This window comes from Saccopteryx leptura, chromosome 8, assembly GCF_036850995.1.
Source record: "Saccopteryx leptura isolate mSacLep1 chromosome 8, mSacLep1_pri_phased_curated, whole genome shotgun sequence".
Taxonomy (NCBI): domain Eukaryota; kingdom Metazoa; phylum Chordata; class Mammalia; order Chiroptera; family Emballonuridae; genus Saccopteryx; species Saccopteryx leptura.
Window position 1 is genome coordinate 11,710,885 of NC_089510.1, and position 24,718 is coordinate 11,735,602.

The window sequence follows — 24,718 nt, forward strand, 5'->3', positions numbered from 1 at the left end:
TTCTCCTGAGCTCAGCTGTCTCACAAGCACAGAAAGCAAGGATACTTCGTGAAACTTCTCTGTTGTCCTAGCAGGAAATTTACCATTTTTAGGTAAATGATCCAGTTATGCTCCTCATACTTCAGAAAGTCGAGGACAATTTTTATGTCATTATAATCTTCTCGCAGATGAGTTGAATAACCAATTGGAACCACTGCATAAACATTACTGTTGTATACGAGAACACATTTCATACTCCATTTAGAGCTGTCAAGAAATAGCCACCATTCTGTTGGATTGCAAGTGGTAACACCTAGCTGGTTGGCAAGACTACTGATATCATGACAGTAAACAAAGTATTTGTCTTCAGAAAAAAAGTCCACAAAAATTTGTTCACGCTTTCTGAAATGGGATACTTTAGCTGATAGGTGAAATGCATTCTTTTCTTGAAGCCTGGAGGCTAATAACTCAGCTGCTTTCTTTGATAGGCCCAAATCTCTTACTAAGTCATTGAATTCAGGTTGGCTAAACTGCTGAGGTGTTAATGACTGCTTGGCATCAGAAGACCCTTCAGATTCTACAACCATATCCTCATGCATCTTATCAAAATACACTTGATCACCATGCTCACTTTCTTCATCCTTAGAAGAAATAAAACAATTGAAAACTGGAACTGGGGCATATCTCAGAGTGTGGGATAGGTCGTATTGCTGAAGGAATTTTAGGATATGTGATCATATGCCGTTTTTTCTTGCCGATGCCCTTTGTATGGATCAGACAGAAATAACAGCCAGTGCTGCGGTCCTTAGGTTCACGCCAAACCATGGGAATACCAAAAGGCATTCCTTTGCATTTTCCTTTTGTCCAGTCACAAAGCATTTCCTCACCATTATGACACACAATATGAGAAACCCAATTTTTGTCTTGATCGCCAAGGGGAACTTGAAAATAGGCAATATATACATGTGTCACAAATGATGAAATATTGTGCCTTTGACGTTGTAACAGTCACATATATAACAGAAGGTGTCAGGACTATTCTTACATTTACACCCACTTGAAGAAGCCATGATTCAATCTTAAAACAAAATAAGAGGGTGTTTTTATCAGATAATACGTATGTAACGTATGTAACAGTCACATATATAACAGAAGGTGTCAGGACTATTCTTACATTTACACCCACTTGAAGAAGCCATGATTCAATCTTAAAACAAAATAAGAGGGTGTTTTTATCAGATAATAATTTTTTTACATTTAAAAACAACTACAATTATGTAAAAGTGATGTTTGTAAAACATTAATTGCCTTGTGGTTATGTTCAATCCAAGAGTTCTTGCCCTCTAATTCCATTTTAAAAACCAATGCATGCCATTAATTGTAACAAAAAGAAATTAAAATTGCATAAAAACTAGAGCATGTTCCAAAAAATGGATTTCAGATTTGGAATCCGTGATACAGAAATATGTAGCAACAGTTCTAAAACCTCATGCAACAGAAAATGAAAAAAATTGTTTCCCAGTGTTATCAATGGGAATGTCATGAAAATGACAAGGATTTAAACTTTTCTCCTGGGGATTTCTTTTCTTTTTGACAAAGCACACACACACACAAACATACACACAATCCCATATACAACAAAAAAGGAATTGCTTTGCTTTGTGTCACTTATATTGCATTATTTACATCTGTTTTCTATAATTGATATGTTATTCCTTTCTTTTTTTTTAACACATAGAGACCATCACCTTCTTCTTAGTGGATATGCAGGCTTTGTACTTTGAAATATATCTCTATTAATAACTGACATTTTGTTTGTTTAAGAGAGACTACTCTATTTATATCATAAACTATGTCATATATTATACTATGATACACCAGCAGTGCTCTGGTTCAGTTAGCTTTATAAACTCAAATGATCTTTTTCTTCCTGTTCAATAATATTCTATATAAATACCAATATTAAAATATGATATTTAGTATACTTATTAGTTATTTGGAAGTCAATAGACACCAATGAAGCAAGTCTTAAAGCATTAACTATTTTAATGGGGGCTAATGTTTTATCACATAATTATGATATGGTTAGATATAAAAAGAAATTGTGGCAGATAATGATTTGCTGTCCACAGCCAAAGAGAAATAAAGCAGGAATTCAGAAAATAGAAACACTGATGAGATAGCATTCACTATTTCTTTTTTTATTTGTTTAATTTTTTATAGAAATGTATTTATTAAAATAAACTCTATAACTGTTATCAGAAGAAGCCTGTATTCTTATCTTAGTCCTCTTATCAAAGGAGCCTAGGAGATGATGAGGGCATATAAAGATGTATCCTGGAAATATGAATGACACAGTATATATTTTTTATTTTATTATTTTATTACAAAGCAATAGTCATAAATTTTTTTATTGCATGGCCCTTTCAATTTAACAAGTATATTCACAAGAATTTTTTCTCATTACTCACAAATAATAATATATGTCATAAATTTTCTTTGATAAGTAAAGAAATGAGGCATAGAAATTTGATATAATTGTACTAATATCCCATGTGGCTGAATAGCAGTCATGGGATTCATCTCTGTAATCTGAAGGAAGAAAGGGAGACTGATATTTAAATAAGACCATATACATCAAGAACCCTGAATTTTGACTTTTTATGGTAAATGTAAATGCCTACATTTCTAGCTTTTACATATTACTCTCCCAACGATAACTTGCAAATAGAATTTTTTTTCTTATTCTTAATTTTACCCAAGTTTAGAGATTAATATATTAGACTCACAGAATATAAGAACTAGGAAGACTAATAGACTTTTGAGGCTTTTGGCTTAAATGGCTCACCTCCTAGACTGAACATCAGAATCACGTGATAAACCCTTACAAGTATTGGGCCTGCCCTTTGGATATTTTCATTCACTGTACATAGAATGGGTCTCTTGAATCTTAGTCTTTTAGTCCATAAGGATTCTGATGTAGAAAGCACCTTCCCTAATGGAACATATTTAGGAATTGTTTCCATTACCTGCCGGTGTATTATAATCTCTTTTTTTAGTGTATAAACTGAAAACAATATTTCACAAACTTATGTTTTTATATAACATTTTTATTATTTGCCATGTTCTTATAAATATGCATATGTACCACCTCATGCGCATGTAGGAATAGCTAATCTACCTAATATTAGCTATGTAATTTTTAGTAAATAATTTATAAGGCTCTCAATTTCATCAGGTTTTTTTTTTGTTTTGTTTTTCTTCTTTTCCAAGTGAGAGGAGGAGAGAGAGAGAGACAAATTCTCGCATGGGCCCTGACTGGGATCTACTTGACAACTCCCATCTGGGGTCTGGTGCTCTCTGCCCATCTGAAACCATGTTCTTAACTGAAAGAGAGAGAGAGAGAAACAGAGGAGGGGTAGGGGTGGGAAAGCAGATGATCACCTCTCCTATGTGCCCTGACTGGGAATTGAACCCGGGACATCCACAGACCGGGCTGATAGTCTACCACTAAGCAAATCAGCCAGGGAGTTTCATCAGTTTTTAAAGGGGGATATTGCTAGAAATCTCACCAGTTTGTTGTGAAGTTTGAGTCAGAAATGTAATCAGAATGCTTGGGGTATAGCTTATGTTTAATCTATTTTAATAATAATTTCATCATGCCATATTGATATTTTATCAAAATTACCATATTAATAATCAGACAGAAAATGTTAAAAGAAGGTCTTTTTAAAATTTACATCTCATTGGCAATAGTTATACTGAACTTAATATGGATCTGCTATATTTGTCAACCTAGTAAATTTATTACCTATAGGCTAATTTTGCTCCTAGAGTTGAATGTGTATTAATATACTGAACTGTATTTTTTAGACTGACCAGTGTGCAGAATTAAAGATCTGGCCAAGCTTCCACCTTGGCAGAGAACGCCAGCCCCTCAGATGGGTAAAGTGGTTACTACTGTTTCCAGTGAGGCATGTTCAACACACCGCTCCTTGTCCTACTGGGGTTTCTCTGTTACTTTGCTTTCTCCCTTTGGTTGTGTTCAATTTAATGTGATTTTTTGCAGGGTTAGAATCCTAGCTAAAAATTCTACTGCTCACAAAAATTAGGGGATGTTTCAAAATACATACGAAGTGATTAAAAAAAACAACGAAGCATTTAGCCCTGGCCGGTTGGCTCAGCAGTAGAGCGTCGGCCTGGCGTGCGGGGGACCCGGGTTCGATTCCCGGCCAGGGCACATAGGAGAAGCGCCCATTTGCTTCTCCACCCCCCACCCTCCTTCCTCTCTGTCTCTCTCTTCCCCTCCCCCAGCCAGGGCTCCATTGGAGCAAAGATGGCCCGGGCGCTGGGGATGGCTCCTTGAGCGACGCCCCGGAGGGGCAGAACATCGCCCCCTGGTGAGCAGAGCATCGCCCCTGGTGGGCGTGCCGGGTGGATCCCGGTCGGGCTCATGCGGGAGTCTGTCTGACTGTCTCTCCCCGTTTCCAGCTTCAGAAAAATACAAAAAACAAACAAACAAACAAAAAAAACAAAGCATTTGATATATATATATATATTTTTTTTTTTTATTAAACAACATCAGAAAAGGAAATGACAAGTCAAAGAAAATGCAATTTGATTATACAAATGAGATGCAAAACCAACTTTTATTTCGTTGGTGAAAATGCGCTGTCCAAAAAGCTGAAAGGACTGGAGTATCTGCACGTCCCCTGACCCCCTCATTTTTGGTGAGCAGCGTAGATACAATTTTTGATAAAACAATTTAAAAACATTTTTTTTTTCTTATACCTGGAATAATTATATAGAGTGGCTTATAAAACACTTGCGTTTGATGTTAATTCCCTATTCAAATTTGTATGCAAATGAGCTAACCAGTTTCTTTAGTATACTAATTGTGACTATTCCTTTACTAAATGACTTTTAAAAAGTCGGTCTTGAAAACTTGGGTCGTTCTCGTGTGTTCATGCATGATTGATGAAGGGGCTTTTCTGTGCAACATAGACTGTGGATTGCAGAGACAGCAACCGTCGTCCTTAATGAGACTGCGTTTCCCATAAATATCGTGTTATAAATAAACCTCTCCAGTGCTTCAGTCTGATTTCTAGGCTGCTCTCTAACTGGCCCGTCACAGATGGCTATAACCAAATAACTAAGAATTAGATCACCTCATTGTTACAAATTTACTCAGAGAATAACGTGACACATATGGCTTTTGACAAGAAGTTACACAAGAAAGGTGTAGAACAACTTGGCAAATATTAAACAGCATTTGAATTCCAAGGCATGCCTTTTCCTGTCTTGAACTACAATTCTTAACCGTCAGTCAGCAGGTGGTTATCTGTTGGACCTTGCAGATAGCACATGGATTTATATAAATGCACATAAATAGAAGCAAGGTTAAAATTCTTAAAATTGCACTGGAAATGTGTTAGAAAATATTGCTTTGGATTCCGGTCTCACGCCGATGTGATGGGCAGGACTGTCTTGATATCATCGTTCTAGTCGTTGCCGTAACTAAACTCCTTTGAAGAGGATGAGAGAGGAATGGTCTTATGTCATGTTTCATGTTATGGTATGATCTTAAAGTAAGAATAGTACTTTAGGTGCTAACCGAGAGTGAGTTAATGCACTTTTTTTGATAAGAAATGAAAAACTTGAAAGAATTCCGGTTGCAATATTTACGCGTTAACATGCCATTTCTCCAGTCCGTGTTTGAAGAGTAGTTGTGGTAAGCCTGTAGAAAGAAAGTCTCCCGGAATCTGCATGGAGAATTTAATGAACTACATTGCCATTTCAGCCACACCCACTCTATCACCTCATTTTTTTTTTTTTTTTCGTACTTACGGGACCCCCATCTCTACCTAAGTTAAATTAACATGGATGTCACGGGGTGTTTGTAGAGAATAAAGTCTGTCCTTTCCATTTTGGTCATGAAATGTATACATCAAAAATGTAAATAAAAGTCAAAAAGATAGTCTAAGTCTTTTCCACACTTTCCAACCTGTGTTGTAAGGGCCCACCATCGTATCTGTTTGGTGGCTTCAGGAGGAGTTCTAGGATACTGTATTTCCTTGGAACTTAGAGAACTCCCAAGGGCGCTCCTAATTAACACCTAAATCATTTCTTTTAGATGAGACTGAGACTTTCTTTGCCTAACAACGTCTGGGGCATTTGCACATCGCAGCTTGCTTCACATTTTCTAGGGGTTGCAGTTCTTGTGACCAGAAATGCATGTGAAAGCAAATTTATTACAGTGAGTGAGGAGGAACAGTTAAACTAAAAATGATCTCTGATTGAGAGTAACAGCACGAGATGTCTGACATCTGTTTCTTTACTTGTTTTAAAACTCAACATAGACAAAGCATTTTAAATCATAATGAATTGCATACTCTCAATTCAAGGCATATGATTATCAAAAATTCAGTAGCTTCATTTTACAAGTAACTAATTTTTAAATAGACAACCATTAAAATACGTGACAAAAACTGAGCAGTTCATATATGTTAAGATATGCTTTTAAATGTGTTGAATTCCAGCTGTTTCTTTTTCTGCTCTTCATAAGAAGAATGTGCCAAAAACTCTAAATACATTTACAACACATATTTGAAAATATAAACGATATAAAAATTTGGGGAATGCTTCCATGCAGTTTGAAACAATAACTTCTACTTGTGCTGCAGTGATTCCTTATGAAAAAAGATCTCTTTTGATAGTGTACATTTGATTGATTAGAACATTATGTTTTTATAAATTCTTTAAATGCTAACAGTGAAGATAGTCATTACTATTTATGATTACTTAGAGCCCTCAGTTGCTCATTATGCCTGTACGATAATTTATTACTGCTGTGTTTGTGGAAAGTTATATATTAAACCAGCAATATATTAAACCCTAATTTTCATTCTAATATAAAGTGAAAAAAATTATATGAAGGTGATGAAGTTTTTGTGGCACCAATGACGGTAACACATTGCAGGCAAGTGATATTTTTAGAAGTGCTTTGAGAAATTAAATGAAGAATTATGAAGGAAAATCATTTTCTTCATATAGGAAAAACTGCTGGGTGTAATTAGGAGAAAGGAGAACTCTCAGCAGAGATGGCTGTTTACATGTCTGCTATCTGCCCTGGATGTCTCATGAGATTGTTAGTAAATTACTAAACTATGATGGGCCTCCATTTATTAATTTAAAAAATTTAGCTCTCCTCTTTTGCAGAGCTGTTAGGACCAAATGAGATGTTTTGTTAGGCGTTTGAATGTGCTATACCAGTTTCTATGTGTGTAAGTGGGGGTGTGCAGGTGTGTAAATGCGTGTGTGTGTGTGTACAAGAGTTTGTATGTGCACTGGTGATGTTATGAAATTTAACTACTCTCAGGCTAAAAAGGTGACGTGGTTTCTAACTTAAAGGTAAACCATCATACTTTGGGTATTGAAATGTCAACTGATAAGAATTTTGGCGTTTTAAATGAAACGTTGCAATGTAGTAGGTGCATAAACTTAATTATAAATAGATAATAGGGTTAAATTAACACAAGTGAGTTATATACAGGTCACATTGTCTGATAAAAACTAAAATTTTAGGCCCTGGCCGGTTGGCTCAGCGGTAGAGCGTCGGCCTGGCGTGCGGGGGACCCGGGTTTGATTCCCGGCCAGGGCACATAGGAGAAGCGCCCATTTGCTTCTCCACCCCGCCCTCCTTCCTCTCTGTCTCTCTCTTCCCCTCCCGCAGCCGAGGCTCCATTGGAGCAGAGATGGCCTGGGCGCTGGGGATGGCTCCTTGGCCTCTGCCCCAGGCGCTAGAGTGGCTCTGGTCGCGGCGGAGCGACCCCCCGGAGGGGCAGAGCATCGCCCCGTGGTGGGCAGAGCATCGCCCATGGTGGGTGTGCCGGGTGGATCCTGGTCGGGCGCATGCAGGAGTCTGTCTGTCTGTCCCTGTTTCCAGCTTCAGAAAAATACAAAAAAAAAAAATTATAATATTTGTTTTTTATAATATGATTTAATTGTCAAACCAATGCTATAAAATATATAAATACTGCTAATCCTCAGTTTTGGCTGTGGCAACTGCGGCTTGTAAAATATTAAGGAAGTTGTCTCAGACCAAACTGTGAATATCAGGATAGAAACTGACAGACTGTAAGGTACAGTACATCCTTTCTACTTCCTCATTAAAATTGGCATGGGGTAGCCCTGGCCAGATCACTTGGTTGGTTAGAGCTTCATCCTGAAGTACAGAGGTTGTAGGTTCGATCCCTGGTCAGGGCACATACAGGAACAGATTTATTATACATTCCTGCCTCTCTCTCACTCTCTCTCCCTTCCTCTCTCTCTAAAAAATCAATAAAAACAATTGTTTAAAAATTTATATATGGTAAATGTTTCTTCACTCTGAATACCTACACAGCAATCTATTATGGATTGGATAAATAGAAAATTAAATAACATTTTCTAAAACGAATGACAAATGGCCATAAACTATGTCTACTCTGGGGCTTGCTTTCATAATTTTAAGGTACCATTTAGTGGAATTTGGGAGCTGCACATCTTTTAATGACGTGAAATATATTTTATGCAGAGGTTCGTTTTGGTTTTTAGAATTAATATTTTGGGCTGAGTGGAATTTAGCTAACGCTGCAAGAAAGCACAGATAGAGCCCAACTCCAGATGAGACGAACTCGTCCATGACATGGGCAGCCACCTGACAGCAGAAAGAGGTGTCCTTGCTTGGGATCCAGTGTGCTGTGTCGTCTGCAGCATGAGGAGAAATAAAATGTGAGGCTTCCAGGGCACAAAGGGGTGAAACAGGAGAAACGGAGGCATGCTGCTGTTTATAACGTATTCTAACATCAATTAAAGGTATATTTTGATAAGTAAGATACATATTTTGCATTCCAGAACAGTGAATAAAAAACTGAGATCATATCAAAATGTAAATATGATGAAAAGAAAACTACAGAATATTTGAGTCATCCACACAGTAATAGGAAAGAAAAAACAGAGAAGCAAAGAACATGTGGAATAAATAGAAGAACATGAAATAAAATTATAGACCTAAATATAACCATATGAATAATTACGCTAAGTGGAAAAGGAATAAACATGCCGATAAAGAGACAAATACCAGATTGGGTAAAAAAGCAAGATTCAGCAATGCACTATGTATATATGAAAGGGTCTAAATTAAAAATACATATCATATAAAACTATATATAATAAAACCATTGTGGCTATATGGCATTTCAAATATGATATACTTCAAGCAGAATACATACTACCAGAGACAAGAGGAGCATTTCATAATGATAAAAAATACAAAGTCATCAAGAAGTCATAATAATTCTAAGTATGTTTTTACATGATAGAATTTCAAATACATGAAGTAAAACTGGGAAAAAATTAAAGAAGAAATAGACAAAACCACAATAGTAGTTTCATATTTTAACACACTTTCTTGTAATGTATATATAGAACAAATAGATTAAATATATAGAGATATTTAAATAAATATGTATATAAGCTTGATTTTTTTTTTTTTTGCTATTTACATATCAACCCATTGTAGAGCTGCAGAATGAGTATTTTTTTTAACACTACAGGAATGTTTACCCAGATAGATAAATTCTTATCTATAAAATAAAACAATGAATTGTAATAAATTAAATTATAAATTATATATAGAATATATTGAAACACAATTGTGTTAGAAATTACATAGCTTTATTGTTATAATCTATATTTAATTTTCAATAATTTTGAAAATCTAAATCCTTAAGGATAAACTTAACAAAATGGACAGAAAAGTTAAATAAATTGGAAATAAATGGAGATTTAAATAGTTGTGGACTGAAAGAGTCAATATTATTTAATGTACATTCTCCATAAATTGATAAATGAATTCAACAGAATACTGAGCAAAATCCCAGTTTGAGTTTTTAAAGGGATTAATAGATTTGTTCTAAAATTTACATGGAGAGACTATTTTGAAAATACTGAAACATTTGGAAGACCTGCACTACCTTATATTAAGAATTCTAATAAAGCTCCAGTAGTAAGGACAAGAAAGAAATCAATGCAACAGATGGAAAGGTCAGAAAGAGACCTATGCATGTCTAGTCAATTAATTTTGACCAAGGCACCAAATCAATTCAATGAGAGAAAGTAAGTCTTTTTAACAGATGGTGCTGGATAAATTTAATATCTGTATAGAAGTATAAAGTTTTATTGTACCCTACCTTTTTCACAAAAAATAACTTCCAATTGACCATAGATATAATTTAAAGGCTAGCACCATAAAGCCTCTAGACGAAACATAGAAATGTATACAAATCACCGTAGGGTAGGCAAAGATTTGTTGGTAGGATTTAAAGATTACTAACCAAAAGAAAACAAAAATTCAAATAGGAGTTTATCAGAATTTCGAGTTTATGCCTGACCAGGTGCTGGCACAGTGAATATAGAGCATCAGCCTGGGATACAGAGGACCCAGGTTCAAAACTCTGAGGTGTCTGGCTCGAGCACAGGCTCATCCGGCTTGAGTGCGGGGTCACTGGCTTGAGCGTGGGGTCATAGACATGACCCCATGGTCGCTGGCTTGAGCTCAGAGTCTCTGGCTTGAGCAAAGGGTCACTGGCTCAGCTGGAACCCCTCCCTCAGACACAAGAGAGAGCAATCAGTGTACAACTAAGGTGCTGCAACAAAGAATTGATGCTTCTCATCTCTCTCCCTTCCTGTCTGTCTGTCTCTCTATTTGTCTCTGTCCCTCTCACTAAAAATAAATAAATAAATAAATAAATAAATAAATAAATAAATAAAACTAAGTTTTTGGTCATCTACAATATCAAAAAACGTAAGCCACATATTAGGAGAAAATATTAATATTAGCAATAAGTATATCTCAAAAAGCACTCATTCAAAAAACATAAAGTTCCTATTAATGATTATTCATAAAAAAATGATAAGCAGGCCTGACCAGGGGTTAGTGCAGTAGATGGAGCATTGAACTGGACATGGAGGACCCAGGTTTGAAACCTTAAGGTCACGGCTTGAGGGCAGGCTCACCATCTAGAGCGAAGGCTTGTTGGCTTGAGCATGGGATCATAGACATGACTCCATAGTTGCTGGCTTGGGCTCAAAGGTTGCTGACTTGAAGCCCAAGGTTGCTGGCTTGAGCAAGAGGTCACTTACTCTGCTGTAGCCCCCTGGTCAAGGCACATATGAGAAAGCAATCACTGAACAACTAAGGAGCTGCAATGAAGAATTGTTGCTTCTCATCTCTCTCCCTTCCTGTCTGTCTGTCCCTATCTGTCTCTGTCTCTGTCTCTGACTCTCTGTCTCTGTCAAAAAAAAAGGTAAATGGCTTAATTAAGAAAAAAAGAATAATGAAACTTGAATAGGCATTATACAAAATGAAATAAAAATGGCCTACAAATGTTTGAAAAATTGCTCATTATTATTAGTCATGAAGGCAATGAAATTTAAAGCCACAGTGACATACTATTTTTTATGCCCTGACAGTAACTTGTGAGGCTTTAGGGCAGCTGGATCGCTCCTAGATGGTGATGGGAAGTGTGAGGTATGTCACTGCTTTGGAAGACTGTAGGTAAAAATATTTGAATTTGGATCTGAAAAGTTCTGCTAAGCACTATATGTGTAGGAATATTAAAATAATTTTATAGCAAAGGAGTTGTTAACAAACTTTTAAAGAAAATAAGCATTTTCTTAATGAGGAAGGGAAGGCAAATTCTAAGTACCTGTCAATATCATTGGTCACATTTCCCTTTGCTAAGGAATATAGTTTTTAGGTTGGCATCATATTCAGCTTAAATGCTCACCTCCTTAAATTTTTTTTTTTTTTTGTATTTTTCTGAAGCTGGAAACGGGGAGAGACAGTCAGACAGACTCCCGCATGTGCCCGACCGGGATCCACCCGGCACGCCCACAAGGGGCGCCGCTCTGCCCACCAGGGGGCGATGCTCTGCCCCTCCTGGGCGTCGCTCTGCGCAACCAGAGCCACTCTAGCGCCTGGGGCAGCGGCCAAGGAGCCATCCCCAGCGCCCGGGCCATCTTTGCTCCAATGGAGCCTTGGCTGCGGGAGGGGAAGAGAGAGACAGAGAGGAAGGAGGGGGGGTGGAGAAGCAAATGGGCGCTTCTCCTGTGTGCCCTGGCCGGGAATCGAACCCGGGTCCCCCGCACGCCAGGCCGACGCTCTACCGCCGAGCCAACCGGCCAGGAATATATTTTTTTTTGTATGCTTCGTTAGTTAGAAGCCAGGAGGCAGTCAGACTCCTGCATGCGCTTAACCAGGATCCACCAGGCATGCCCACCAGGGGGCGATGATTTGCCCATCTGGAGCATTGCACCAGTTGCAACTGGAGCTATTCTAGTGCCTGAGGTGAAGGCCAGGGAGCCATCCTCAACACCCAGGCCAACTTTGCTCCAGTGAAGTCTTGGCTGTGGAAGGAGAAGAGAGAGAGATAGAGAAGAAGGAGAGGAGGACGGGTGGAGAAGCAGATGAGTGCTTCTCCTGTGTGCACTAACTGGGAATTGAACCTGGGACTTCCACATGCCTGGCTGGCGCTCTACAGCTGAGCCAACCAGCCAGGGCCTTAAACATTTTTAAAACTGGGCGTAGTCACCTGATTCAGTTCTGTTCGACAAGGTATAGGTAGATGTCACTTGGTGGGTCTTTGGCCAAAGCTTTAAAAGTGAAGGAATGGTTCAGAATTTTCTCTCCACATTTTGCCCTGGTCTCCCCACCCCCCACCCTTTGCTCTGTAATGCCTGACCATAGAGCAAACATCTTGTGAGCCTGAGCATAGAGACCAAACTACATGGAGAGTGAGGTTGGAAGTCAAAGATATTGTGATGACATGAGCGATGTATCCAGTCTAAACTGCTCCCTCTAAGACTTTTTTTTTTTTTACCTTGAGGAAACATTATCTTTGGTTTAGTACATACAGCAGAGCTGACACACCTCAACTGAAACAAGGAAGCGATAACACTTTCTTCATATACTTGATTGATACGTTGAAAACATTGTATCGATTTTAGAAATTCCGGGGCTGGAATTAATCTCAAAGGCTGTAAATAGAAATGAGTCCTGACAGCGCACGCGTGTTTTGTCCTAACAGCCAGCAAATGCAGCGAGACCTACTTGAGTCTAGTCCTTGAGCCACACTTGCTGTGGGAGATTTCTGAAGGCATCTCAGGTACTGTGTGTGCTTTTCCAGCTTAAGTGGTTTTACCATACTGAGCACAGTATCAGGGAGACAATGCTGAGAAAAGAACTGACGTTATTGATACTATTTATCCCATTGAGCTATTGCAGTACAAAAGTGTTCTCTGTTCATGGAGATTTAAACTGTTCTGTAGGTGAAGCAATGTTCATTCTACTTGTACCTGGAAATACAAGTAGAGATAAAATACAAGTGGAAAGAAAAGTTGGAAATAATGTGGAAAAGAAATAATCCGATGTCATCATTTCTTATGGCTGAGTAGTATTCCATAGTGTATATGTGCCACATCTTCTTTAAGAGACATTGATAAGAGTGTGGTGGTTACAGGGGGAGGGGGGAGAGAGAAGGGAAAGGGGGAGGGGGAGGGGCACAAAGAAAACTAGATAGAAGGTGACAGAGGACAATCTGACTTTGGGTGATGGGTATGCAACATAAGTGAACAACAAGATAACCTGGACTTGTTATCTTTGAATATATGTATCCTGATTTATTGATCTTGCCCCATTAAAAAAATAAAATTATTTTTTTAAAAAAAAAGAAAAACAAAAACAAAGAAGGCAGAATGTATTTTCTTTATAATGCAGGAATGTTGAAAATTTCCTATGACCATAATTTTGGAGAAAAATATCAAAATTAATTATCACTGTAGACCACTTAATTGATTAAATATTTGTGAAATCTATATCATGCCAGAAAATATGGTTTAAAAATGCATAATCTTTCTATAGCTAACATAACAGGAACCTGACTCCTAAATTAATATCTCCATATGAAATTCACCATTCTATCTTGAAATTCAAAACAAATACAAAGAAAATGTTTGTTAATACCAGTAACATCACTTTTAAACATTTTAAATTACTCTTTGCTATTTGCTAAAATTAAGTTATTTATTCTCTTTTAATATATTAAGAGTATTTTACTTGTGTAAATGTACAAAATAAGTTAAATGCTACAATAAATACACTATGTATAAATTTAAGAAAGTAAATATTATAGATACTTTATTTTTTTGAATATAAGTTGGTTTAGAGTAGTGTAAACAGTATTTTATTAACTTGAAGTCGAGAGGTCCAGGTATCACTAACCAGCTCTATTAGCTTAGAAAAGTGAATACTTTATAATTTGTAAAGGAAAAAAAAATGAACTACACACCTGTTGGGGAAAGCCCCCAAAGTCTAAATTCCGGATTGATCCCAAAGAACTGACAGAAAACCTTATCTAAATTCCTAAGAGCTTTAATAGGAGAAACTTACATACATGGTCACAGCAGCAGCTGCTCCCGTGGTGGCACACCCGGTAAAATTCACATTCCTCCCTGAAGGGGTCTCTCTTTTTTAAGGGTTTTATAGCCTAAAGGGGGGTAATAGCAAAATCATGTGGTGTGTAGCTATGTAGACTACCAGAGAAAGCAATGTATTTCCAAATTAAAAGATAACCAATAACCTCAGGCAGTTATCACACTCTGTGCACTCATGAGCCTCCCTCCTGGGACCTGACGTTGGTCTTCGGGGGGCAGAATTGTGGCTTTCTGAGCCGACAGCCCGGAGGGAGGCTGCAGAGTCACAGAGGGCTCAGTGCTGAGAGCAGGGCGCCCCCAGGTGCCTGGGCTGCTGTACTGCGTCTCCAGAGTGAGTTCCCATACTATGTCCCTCTCTATTAACTGGTAGTAAATGTGTTAAATGTACAAATATTGATCGACTTATGACCTATGCAACTTACAACCACTCGACTTGATGACCACAATTGCTAGCCACGACTGCTCTGCGTCTGGCAGCACAAGCATTGTCCAGCCGGGCGGATGACAGTGCAGACCAGCTTCCCGCAACACTACCATCTCCGCGTGCACCATTTCAACTGTTATCCCAGACTCAGTACAGCGATTTGTGGTTTGTATATTTTTCATAAAACCCCTCCCAAGATATCTACCAAGAGGAAATTGTCTTTGCAGATATTAAACCAGTTGTACTGGTAATGCAGTGTTTTACTTAAACCTGATGAATGTAAAAATAAGAAACAAAATAGTGTAGAGATGATACAAATGGCATAAAATGAACAAAGAAAATTATGATACATAACAATAATGAAAGAAAATTATGATAAAATATGACTTAAAGATTTTTATAACAGTATTTCACAGTACTGTACAAATAGCCTACTCAACTTATGACCAAATCATGTTACGACCAGTCTGTCGGAACCAATCGTGGTCGTAAGTTGAGCACTAGCTGTATTGCTTTTCCAAAACATTTTCCAAATGTAGAACTTTGCAGACATTAACCAGAAATCATAGGTTGAAAACATGATGTGCATCATTTTGGAGTCTGATCCATAGTCCTTAAAATAGCAGAATTCAGTGATTATGAGTTTTCTTTCTTTTCAGTTTCCGCAGGAGAAAGATTTCAGGTTGCAACCAAACTGGAGTGGCTCCCTTTCAATCACCCTTGACTTGAGTCAGTCACTCTTTTGTCTGCTGATGACTTCTTGCCCATCTTCCATTTATGGTATAAGTCTGGTCAGAAGGCAATACACAAGCTAACTTTATTTGGCTGTTGCTTTTTTAAAAATCTGAAACTGGAATAGAAATTATGCTCAATAATATCTTTGCCCTTGGGCTGGCAGATAGGTTTGCAGTCTATGTGATCTGTCTCATTCTGATTGAATGATTTTTCTTTAGAAAATTATACTTTTTAAAAATGTAATGGGGTGACATTGATCAATAAGAGTACATGGCTTCAGGTGAACATTTCTATAGCATTTGAACCATTGATTGTGTTGTGTGCCCATCACTCAAAATCAAATCATTTTTCTTCACCTTATATTTGTCCCTCTTTATACCCTTCCCCCTACTCTCTGCCCCCAATCTCTCCCCAATGTCCCCTTTCCCCTACTAACCACTTCACTTTTATCTATGTCCATGACTCTCAGTTTTATATCCCACCTGTAAAAATATGGAAAACCCTATGAAATCATATGGTTTTTTAACTTTTCCTGATTTACTTGTTTCGCTTAGTATAATGTTCTCAAGGTCCATTCATGTTGTCATACATGGCAATGTGTATCACCAAATGATTTAGTAGGTGAAGAAAGAGTATAGTGGGTTAACACCTGATAGAATCTCTTAGTCTCCTTACCTGCTAGATCACACGTGTGCATGTACACACACACACACACACACAGAATCAGGATCACGGTCTCTTTCTAATTTATGGTTCTACTCCTTGGCCTCATCTTGAACTCCTAACGCAATAGCTCCTTGCTATTTATCACGAGAGAAACTAGACGAAAGTGATGGATGAATTGGCCTAAATCTATCAATGCTAATAGCAAACAATTCAAAAAGTGCTTAACACTTTATAGCAGCACTTTTATTCTCCTATCTAAAAAGTACTAGAACAACATCTTCATCCATCATCTTCCTCCTCCTCCTCATCATAGTGCTTAAGTGTTACTAAAGATAAGGTCAAGGGCAGGTCATTGTCACTTCACACCATGCCGTGCGTCTGTTTTGCTCCTCGCGTCCAGAGTTCTGAGGATGTCCAGGTAACTGCAGGAGATAACATTCTTTGCATGATCCTTTTCTTGGGTTTGGTGCATGTGCTTGCAGAAAGCACTAAACCTGTATGTCTAACAGAAGTTTGTTTTAATAATGCGAATAATTGCTTAATAAGACTCCTTAGGGAGCCGATATTACTCCAAAGCTCGGAATGACCTGTAATTAGCACGTCTACTGGACATGTGTGGGGGATGATTCTAAAGTGCTTAAGGGTTCTTCAAATCCTCTATTCTTTATTATGGTAAAAATGTTCTCTACTGACACTTCATTTAAATTTCTTAGCCTAAGACACCTTTGTCTTTCATCTGGGCTGTGCCCCTAACCTTCTAACTTCTAGTTCAACCTTAGTCACATAAAGCTCAAACAGAGTATTTTTAAAAATAATATATATATAAAATTATATATATTTATACATATTTATATATATAAATATATATATAAAATTACATCTCACCTCGGATTAAATCCCTCCAATAAGCTTCACATCACATTAAAATAAAACTCCAGTTTTGATCCCTGCTTACTTTTTCTGATTTAATTTCTACCATTTCCTTCCTAACATTTTGTGTTCTAGCTACATCTGTCTTCTCTAGGCTGTATCTCTCCTTAGGTCTTTGCACTTGCCATATCCTGTGCCTAAGACCCTGCCTGATGACTCCGTGTTGGTCCCTTATTGTTCCATTTGACTTGCCATCGCAGAATCACCTTTCCTGACTCCTGAATCTAAAGTGTGATCCAATTCAACCCAAAGCTCTCGACCACCTTTTCCTATTTCTAAATATTTGTAGCACTCATTGCTTTTTGAAGTCGTCTCCATTGACTTATTGAATTACTTATGATCTGTGTACCTCTCTATTAGATATAAGCTTCATGAAAATGAGGGCTTCTTTTTCAAAGCTATATTCCTAAAACAGAATAAGTCATTTCAAATAATAGGTGTCTATATATGTCTGTATTTTCATGGTTGCTAAAGAGAACAGTGGTGTTAAGTTTTTCTGTTTTTGTCTCATATTTTATGACTAACTTATCAGTCAGAAAATAACTTATTATTCATGAGTTATTTTAAATACTGCCTGGACTTTTATTATTTTTGTGAAAGTGAATAAGTTTCTTAGTGGCAATTATCTGATTGTTCATATACAAAGTACAATTTTGCATTCGCTTCACCAAAAACTTTGGGAGAAAGGAGGAAACAACTGTAAATATTCTAAGCCTGAACAACATCTCTTTTCTTTAAGAATTTCTAAACTTTTACAGATTGCTGGGCTTCATAATACTTTCCCCTTTTACAGCATCTTTTTAAAGAACTATCATATTTAAAACTCTAATAGGGAGTACAACCCACTGTGTAGATTGTGTCTTTGTATCTAGTTTGCATCTCATCTGATTCTAAAGCATCTCTTCTTTTTTTATTATAAATTTGCTTGGCTTTATTTTCGCTCCCAAGTTATTTGCTGTCTTGTTGTTAGCCTGAATGCCACTCTGTTGTTCCCTTTGTGAAGCAACTCTAAGAGAAATTAAAGTAAGCCAGCTGAGCGATTTTCCAATAAGAAACCACAATTCATTCTAATTATTTTGGAACTGAAGCATGTCACAGTGTCACATGTGATCAAAGAAGAAGAGAGCCTGTGGTTTGGCTTGTTGTGTACACTACCATCTAACCCTGTACTCTAAAGTGAACATACTCTGGGCTTATGGTGTTCTCGGACAGCTCAGAAAAGAGCACACCTCATGCCTTTGTTTGTTTTTTTTTTCAATTTATAAACCTCTTTTACATTTTCATAGGATGAAAATGTACATGTAGTTAAATTCCTTTTCACAGCAACACAGGAAAATATTTGTCCTCCTTACTCTGAACCTTTAATGTGGTAACAATCTTGTTTTGAAATTCTGTTAAGAGATATGATGTAAGCTAATTGAGATTCAATTAGTACATCACATGCTTTTTGCTATGCAGAAGGTAACTGTGGATCTATTAGAAATTACTCATAGCTGGATGAGAGCTAGATGAATAGTAATTTAGACCTTGAAAGACGTTCAAAACTATAAATGGAACTAAAAGTGAGGCTAATGGAAGATCACCCAAGAACTTTTCAGAATTCCCTAATGAGAAATTCCAATTTTCATATTTGACATTAGAGCTTATAGTAATGATGAGACCTAAAGACTGAGAACAATTAGATCCATAAAATGCATTGCAAATATCTTGAAAAGTACCTATTAAATCAAACCTTTGAGTCAAATTTGTCTTAAGTTTCTTTTTTTTTTTTTTTTTTTTTTCATTTTTCTGAAGCTGGAAACAGGGAGAGACAGTCAGACAGACTCCCGCATGCGCCCGACCGGGATCCACCCGGCACGCCCACCAGGGGCGGTGCTCTGCCCCCCAGGGGGTGATGCTCTGCCCATCCTGGGCGTCGCCATATTGCGACCAGAGCCACTCTAGCGCCTGAGGCAGAGGCCACAGAGCCATGCCCAGCGCCCGGGCCATCTTTGCTCCAATGGAGCCTTGGCTGCGGGAGGGGAAGAGAGAGACAGAGAGGAAAGCGCGGCGGAGGGGTGGAGAAGCAAATGGGCGCTTCTCCTGTGTGCCCTGGCCGGGAATCGAACCCGGGTCTTCCGCACGCTAGGCCGACGCTCTACCGCTGAGCCAACCGGCCAGGGCTTAAGTTTCTTACAATGATTCATAACATGAGAAATTCTGGATTTACTTTTCTTTGTTATGAACAACCAATGAAATTTTATATCATTATATTATCTAATTATATATAACAGCCAAAATTATCTTTTGAAAACCAAAGACACAATGCCGCTCCTCTGCTCAAAACATTGAGATGGCTTCCCATCTCCCTGAGGATTAGTTGCAATGTCTTTCCCATGGCCTTCTGGGTCAACTAGGATCTTCACTCACCCCAACCCTATTCTTCACCTTTGTGAGATTTCAAGCTCTCCCTTTGAATAGGTTCTACCTTTATGTTTCCTGCCATAACATCTGGCCTCCACTTTTGTTGGGCTCTTTGCATAATCTGTTCTCTTAGCCGGAAGTGTTTTTATTATAGAGAGCTACATGATACCCCCCCCCATCTCGTTCTGCTTTGCTGAACGAGCCCCTTGTCAGAGAGATCTTCTCTGATAAAAACACCTAAATTAGGACACTCCTCTCTTCAGACCCATCAACTCTGTATCCCTTATCCTACTTATTATTCATAGTACTTACAATTAGACATACTGCATTTTATTTACTTTATTCTGTTTTTTTTTTATTTAGAGTCTAAGTTTTACAAGGTCAAACACTTTTTGAGTTTTTGTTCATAACTCTATTTCTGATACATGCTAGGTACTCAATAAATATCTGACCACTGAATTATTTATTATCCTTATCTTTGTGATTTTTCTAAATCAGTTATTGGTGCATTCAGTAACAAAACAGAAAGAGTAGCAATTGTCATGCACATTATTAGAGATTAGCCTTCATTTTACAATAATGCTGTTGTCAAAATTACTTGCATAATATTAAATTTTAATAAAATGTTCTTATGTCATATAGTCCCTGGATATCAATACTTATTTTACTGTATAAATAGCAAGTGTTATGAAAAATATGTTTTGTTTTCACAGATATATTTTAGCTAATCATGCACTGAGAGAATATTCTATATCTGATCTTTTAAATAAAAATATCTGGAAGAAAACATAGGCAGTAAACTCTCCGATATCTCTTATAGCAATATTTTTGTCAATATATCTCCATGGCCAAGTGAAATAAAAGGACAAAATAATCCAAAGAGAACAAAAAGATGGCCAATAAGCATAGGAAAAATGGTCAACATCACTAATTATCAGAGAAATGCAAATTAAAACCACAATAAGATACCACCTCACACCTGTCAGAATGGCGCTCATACACGAATCAAAACACAAAATGTGTGGAGAGGGTGTGAAGAAAAGGGAACCCTCTTGCACTGCTGGTAGGAATGCAAACTTGTACAGCCACTGTGGAAAACAGTATGGAGTTTTTTCAAAAAATTAAAAATGGAACTGCCTTTTGACCCAGCTATCCTACTTTTAGGAGTATATTCTAAGAATACAAAATCACTGATTCAAAAAAAGAAATACACCCCCATGTTTATTGCAGTGTTGTTTACTATAGCCAAGACCTGAAAATAGCCCAAATGTTCGTCAGTGGACGAGTAGATCAAAAAGCTGTGGTACATATACACAATGGAATATTACAAGGCCATGAAAAAGAAGGAAATCTTGCCTTTTGCAATGGCATGGATGGACTTGGAGATTATTATGCTAAGTGAAATAAGCCAGGCAGAGAAACACAAATATCATATGATCTCACTTATATGTGGAATCTAATGAACAAAGTGAACGGAGGAATGGAATAGAGCAGCGGTTCTCAACCTGTGGGTCGCGACCCTGGCGGGGGTCGAACGACCAAAACACAGGGGTCACCTAAAGCCATCAGAAAATACATATTTATTATACATTTTTAAATAAAATATGTATTTCCGATGGCTTTAGGCGACCCCTCTGTTTTGGCTGTTCGACCCCCGCCGGGGTTGCGACCCACAGATTGAGAACTGCTGGAATAGAGGGAAAGGTGGGGTCACAGGGAGCAGAGGGACAGCTGTCAGAGGGAAGGGGGATGAGGGAATGGGATCAGAGAAGGTAAAGGGATTAGTGAAACATATATACATAATATATAGATACAGATAACAGGATAGCAAATCTCAAAGGGAAGTGGGCAGGGAGTTAGGAGGAGGGGGCAAAGGGGCATGAAAGATACAAGGGGGTGGGGGTGAAGGAGTTATATTGAGTGGCACACTTAAATCCATGATAACACAATAAATTAAAGTTAATAAAAAATAAAAAACCAAAAAATAAAAATATCTCTTCAAATAATACTTCACATTAATTAGTCTTAATCCTGTACAAGTTTGCTTTTTATAGCTTTACTTGTCAGCATTTTTAAATTTAGTCCAAGCAATGAAAATTCTAATCAAAAGCATATTTTATTTTAAACTATAACAAATGAAATAATAAGATCACTTAAAATTGTTAGCAAAATTAGTGTGCCCCCAATGTAGAAGTTAAACAGAAATATATGCCACAAGCAAATTTACATAATCCCCTTTCTTTGAACAATTAATTCCCTAAAGTAGTTCTTTTTAATGTCAAAATAACTATCTTTGATCTTAGAAAATAATCCCATACATATTATTTACTTTATATTAATTATATCTCATATAAAATAATCAATTAACATGCCATGAGATAAAATTTCTTATTTCATAGTTTAGCATTCTGAACAGTTGTGGACAACAGGGACTTTCTCATCTATATATTATCTATCTATCTATCTATCTATAATCATCATCATCATCTATCATCTATCATCTACCTATCTATTGATCTACCTACTTAATTGTCTACCAATCTGTCAGGAGATATTTATAAAACTCTTACTTGCACTTAATATACCCAAATTTCCATTACCAATGATGAGAGGGAAGTGGAAACAATTTGAAGATAAAGAAATAGATACATTTGTTTTTGCTGCTATCCCTAAAAGAATTCATGCCAGCAGCAGTATGAGTTCAGACACATTGCAGGAGAGGATATTAGCGGTAACATTGAATTAATGGGGAAAATTCCATTTACTACATCACCATTTCCTGTGGTTTGCACCTGAATTTACCACAGTGAAAATGCCCACACTCAACATTATTTAAGTTATAAAACAATTGGATATTTTGGTCTGCAGGAAACCATGCAAAATGAAAGAAAATGGACTCCACGGGGCTTTTAATATAATTTACATTGTTCAAGTAGCTTCAGTTTCCATCAGGAAAAAAAAAAATATCTGAATAACCTACCTTGAACTTCAAGGCTCTTACCTGTTTTGTTTTCCAAAATGAATATTGTGTTAAAAATAAACATTATTTGGAACCGACAATAGTCTTTCACTATGACTTTTTGCAACATTATCAATCATTTCCCATCAGTTTGCTTGGAGTATGCATTGTCAACAATGGATGATATTTATCTCCGCACAGAGATGTCTATGCATTATTCTTTATTAAGGAGCATTACTTAAGAGTGTAGTTAATGGGTTTTAAAAATAGTATTAATGTTGTAATCATAATTGTTTTTCTTTTAGTCTCATATCTAAAATAGAAAATTAGCTTTTAAAACTTTTTATACAATCACCATGTATCATTTTTGAACAAAACTAAATAAAATCCTGAACATTTCTATTGTATTTTCCCACAGATGACGTATAAAAAAGGAATGACGATGAAAAATTTGCGAAAAAAGATATTGAGTGCTGAAAGTGACATACTTTATGTAGTTGTTTTTTTTTTTGCATCTTTTAAAAATCAAATGAGCGAATTCTAGTCATATGTGAAAATGTGAAGTAGATTAATCTCTTCAAAATCCTATTTCAGTTACTTACAGCTGAAGAACAAATTACAAGTTGAAAATAAGAACTAGTATATTGTTACAGTTCATGATTTAGTGGATCAGTATTTATCTAGGTGATTCCATCCCGTTTGTCAATTACTAAGGTCCTCGATTACCGAGGTCAGCAGTTGCTATTCGGCAACCTGATGAGCCTGTAAAGAAGGTTGAAGCAGTTTCACTCATATGCCTGATGCCTTGGCTGAAATGTCTGAAAGATGAAGCTCAGACCAACTGACCACAGTGGCGACGCCTGACCACTCGGCTGTGGTCATGTGAAGTGGCTGGTCTTGAAGCATAGCGGCAACAAATGTCTTTGATAGACTATGTCAAGGGACAAGATGTAGAAGAACCTCGTTTCTTAAGGCTTAGAGTCAGAAACTATCGTGGTTTCTCTTTTACCATATTCGATTGTTTAAGGAATTCCCAGAGTCCGTTCAGATTCAAGGGAGGACATAAGCTATAACTGCCGGTGGTAAGACTAGCAAAGGACTTGTGGCCGTCTTTAATTTGTCATGTTTATTTTCACCAATTTCATATGTCTGAATGTAAGTCAGGAGTGCTGATGAATGCCAGAATTTTCTTAAAGTTATTTATATGATGTAGAGGAAATATATTTTTAGTGTGAAATGTCTCTCAATTTTTGAGAATCTTTTCTCCTTCTTATCCTCTTTCCCAGTGTATTGTCAAAACTCTTAGTCTACCAGTAACAAAAATGAAAACAAAACAGATTAGTGAAAAATGTAAGAATTCTCTCTTGATTCCATATTACTGTTTTTATATCTATTTTTTTTCTCTTTTCCCTTCATCTACAAACTTAACACAAGAGAGCCGTGTAGTATTTCCATGCCTGACTCTCCACCCACAGCAATATGGCTTCTTTCTCATGTGTTTTACAGAAATTCCTCCCACATTGTTGTTGTTTTTTTTTGTTTGTTTGTTTTGTTTTTGTGGTTTTTTTTTTGTATTTTTCTGAAGCTGGAAACGGGGAGAGACAGTCAGCAGACTCCTGCATGCGCCCAACCGAGATCCACCCAGCACGCCCACCAGGGGGCAACACTCTGCCCACCAGGGGGCGATGCTCTGCCCCTCTGGGGCGTCACTCTGCCACGACCAGAGCCACTCTAGCACCTGAGGCAGAGGCCAAGGAGCCATCCCCAGTGCCCGGGCCATCCTTGCTCCAATGGAGCCTTGGCTGCGGGAGGGGAAGAGAGAGACAGAGAGGAAAGAGGGGGGGAGGGGTGGAGAAGCAGTTGGATGCTTCTCCTATGTGCCCTGGCTGGGAATCGAACCTGGGACTTCTGCACGCCAGGCCGATGCTCTACCACTGGGCCAACCGACCAGGGCCTGTTTTTTCTTAAATAAAGTTACTGGGATGACATTGGTTAACAGGATCACATAGATTTCAAGTGTAGGTACCTATGATACATGCTCTGTATGGTGCATGTGTGCCCCATCACCCAAAATCAAATCTTCCATC

General features: G+C 37.5%; 1 protein-coding gene and 1 non-coding gene across 15 annotated transcripts in view; one reads left to right on the top strand and one right to left on the bottom strand.

The window, feature by feature from the left end:
* ROBO2 (roundabout guidance receptor 2) overlaps positions 1-24,718 on the top strand; it is a 1,384,729-nt gene that overhangs the window by 39,093 nt on the left and 1,320,918 nt on the right. The window lies entirely within an intron of this gene.
* TRNAA-AGC (transfer RNA alanine (anticodon AGC)) lies at positions 19,357-19,432 on the bottom strand. The gene has a single exon. It is a non-coding gene; the product is annotated as a tRNA-Ala (tRNA).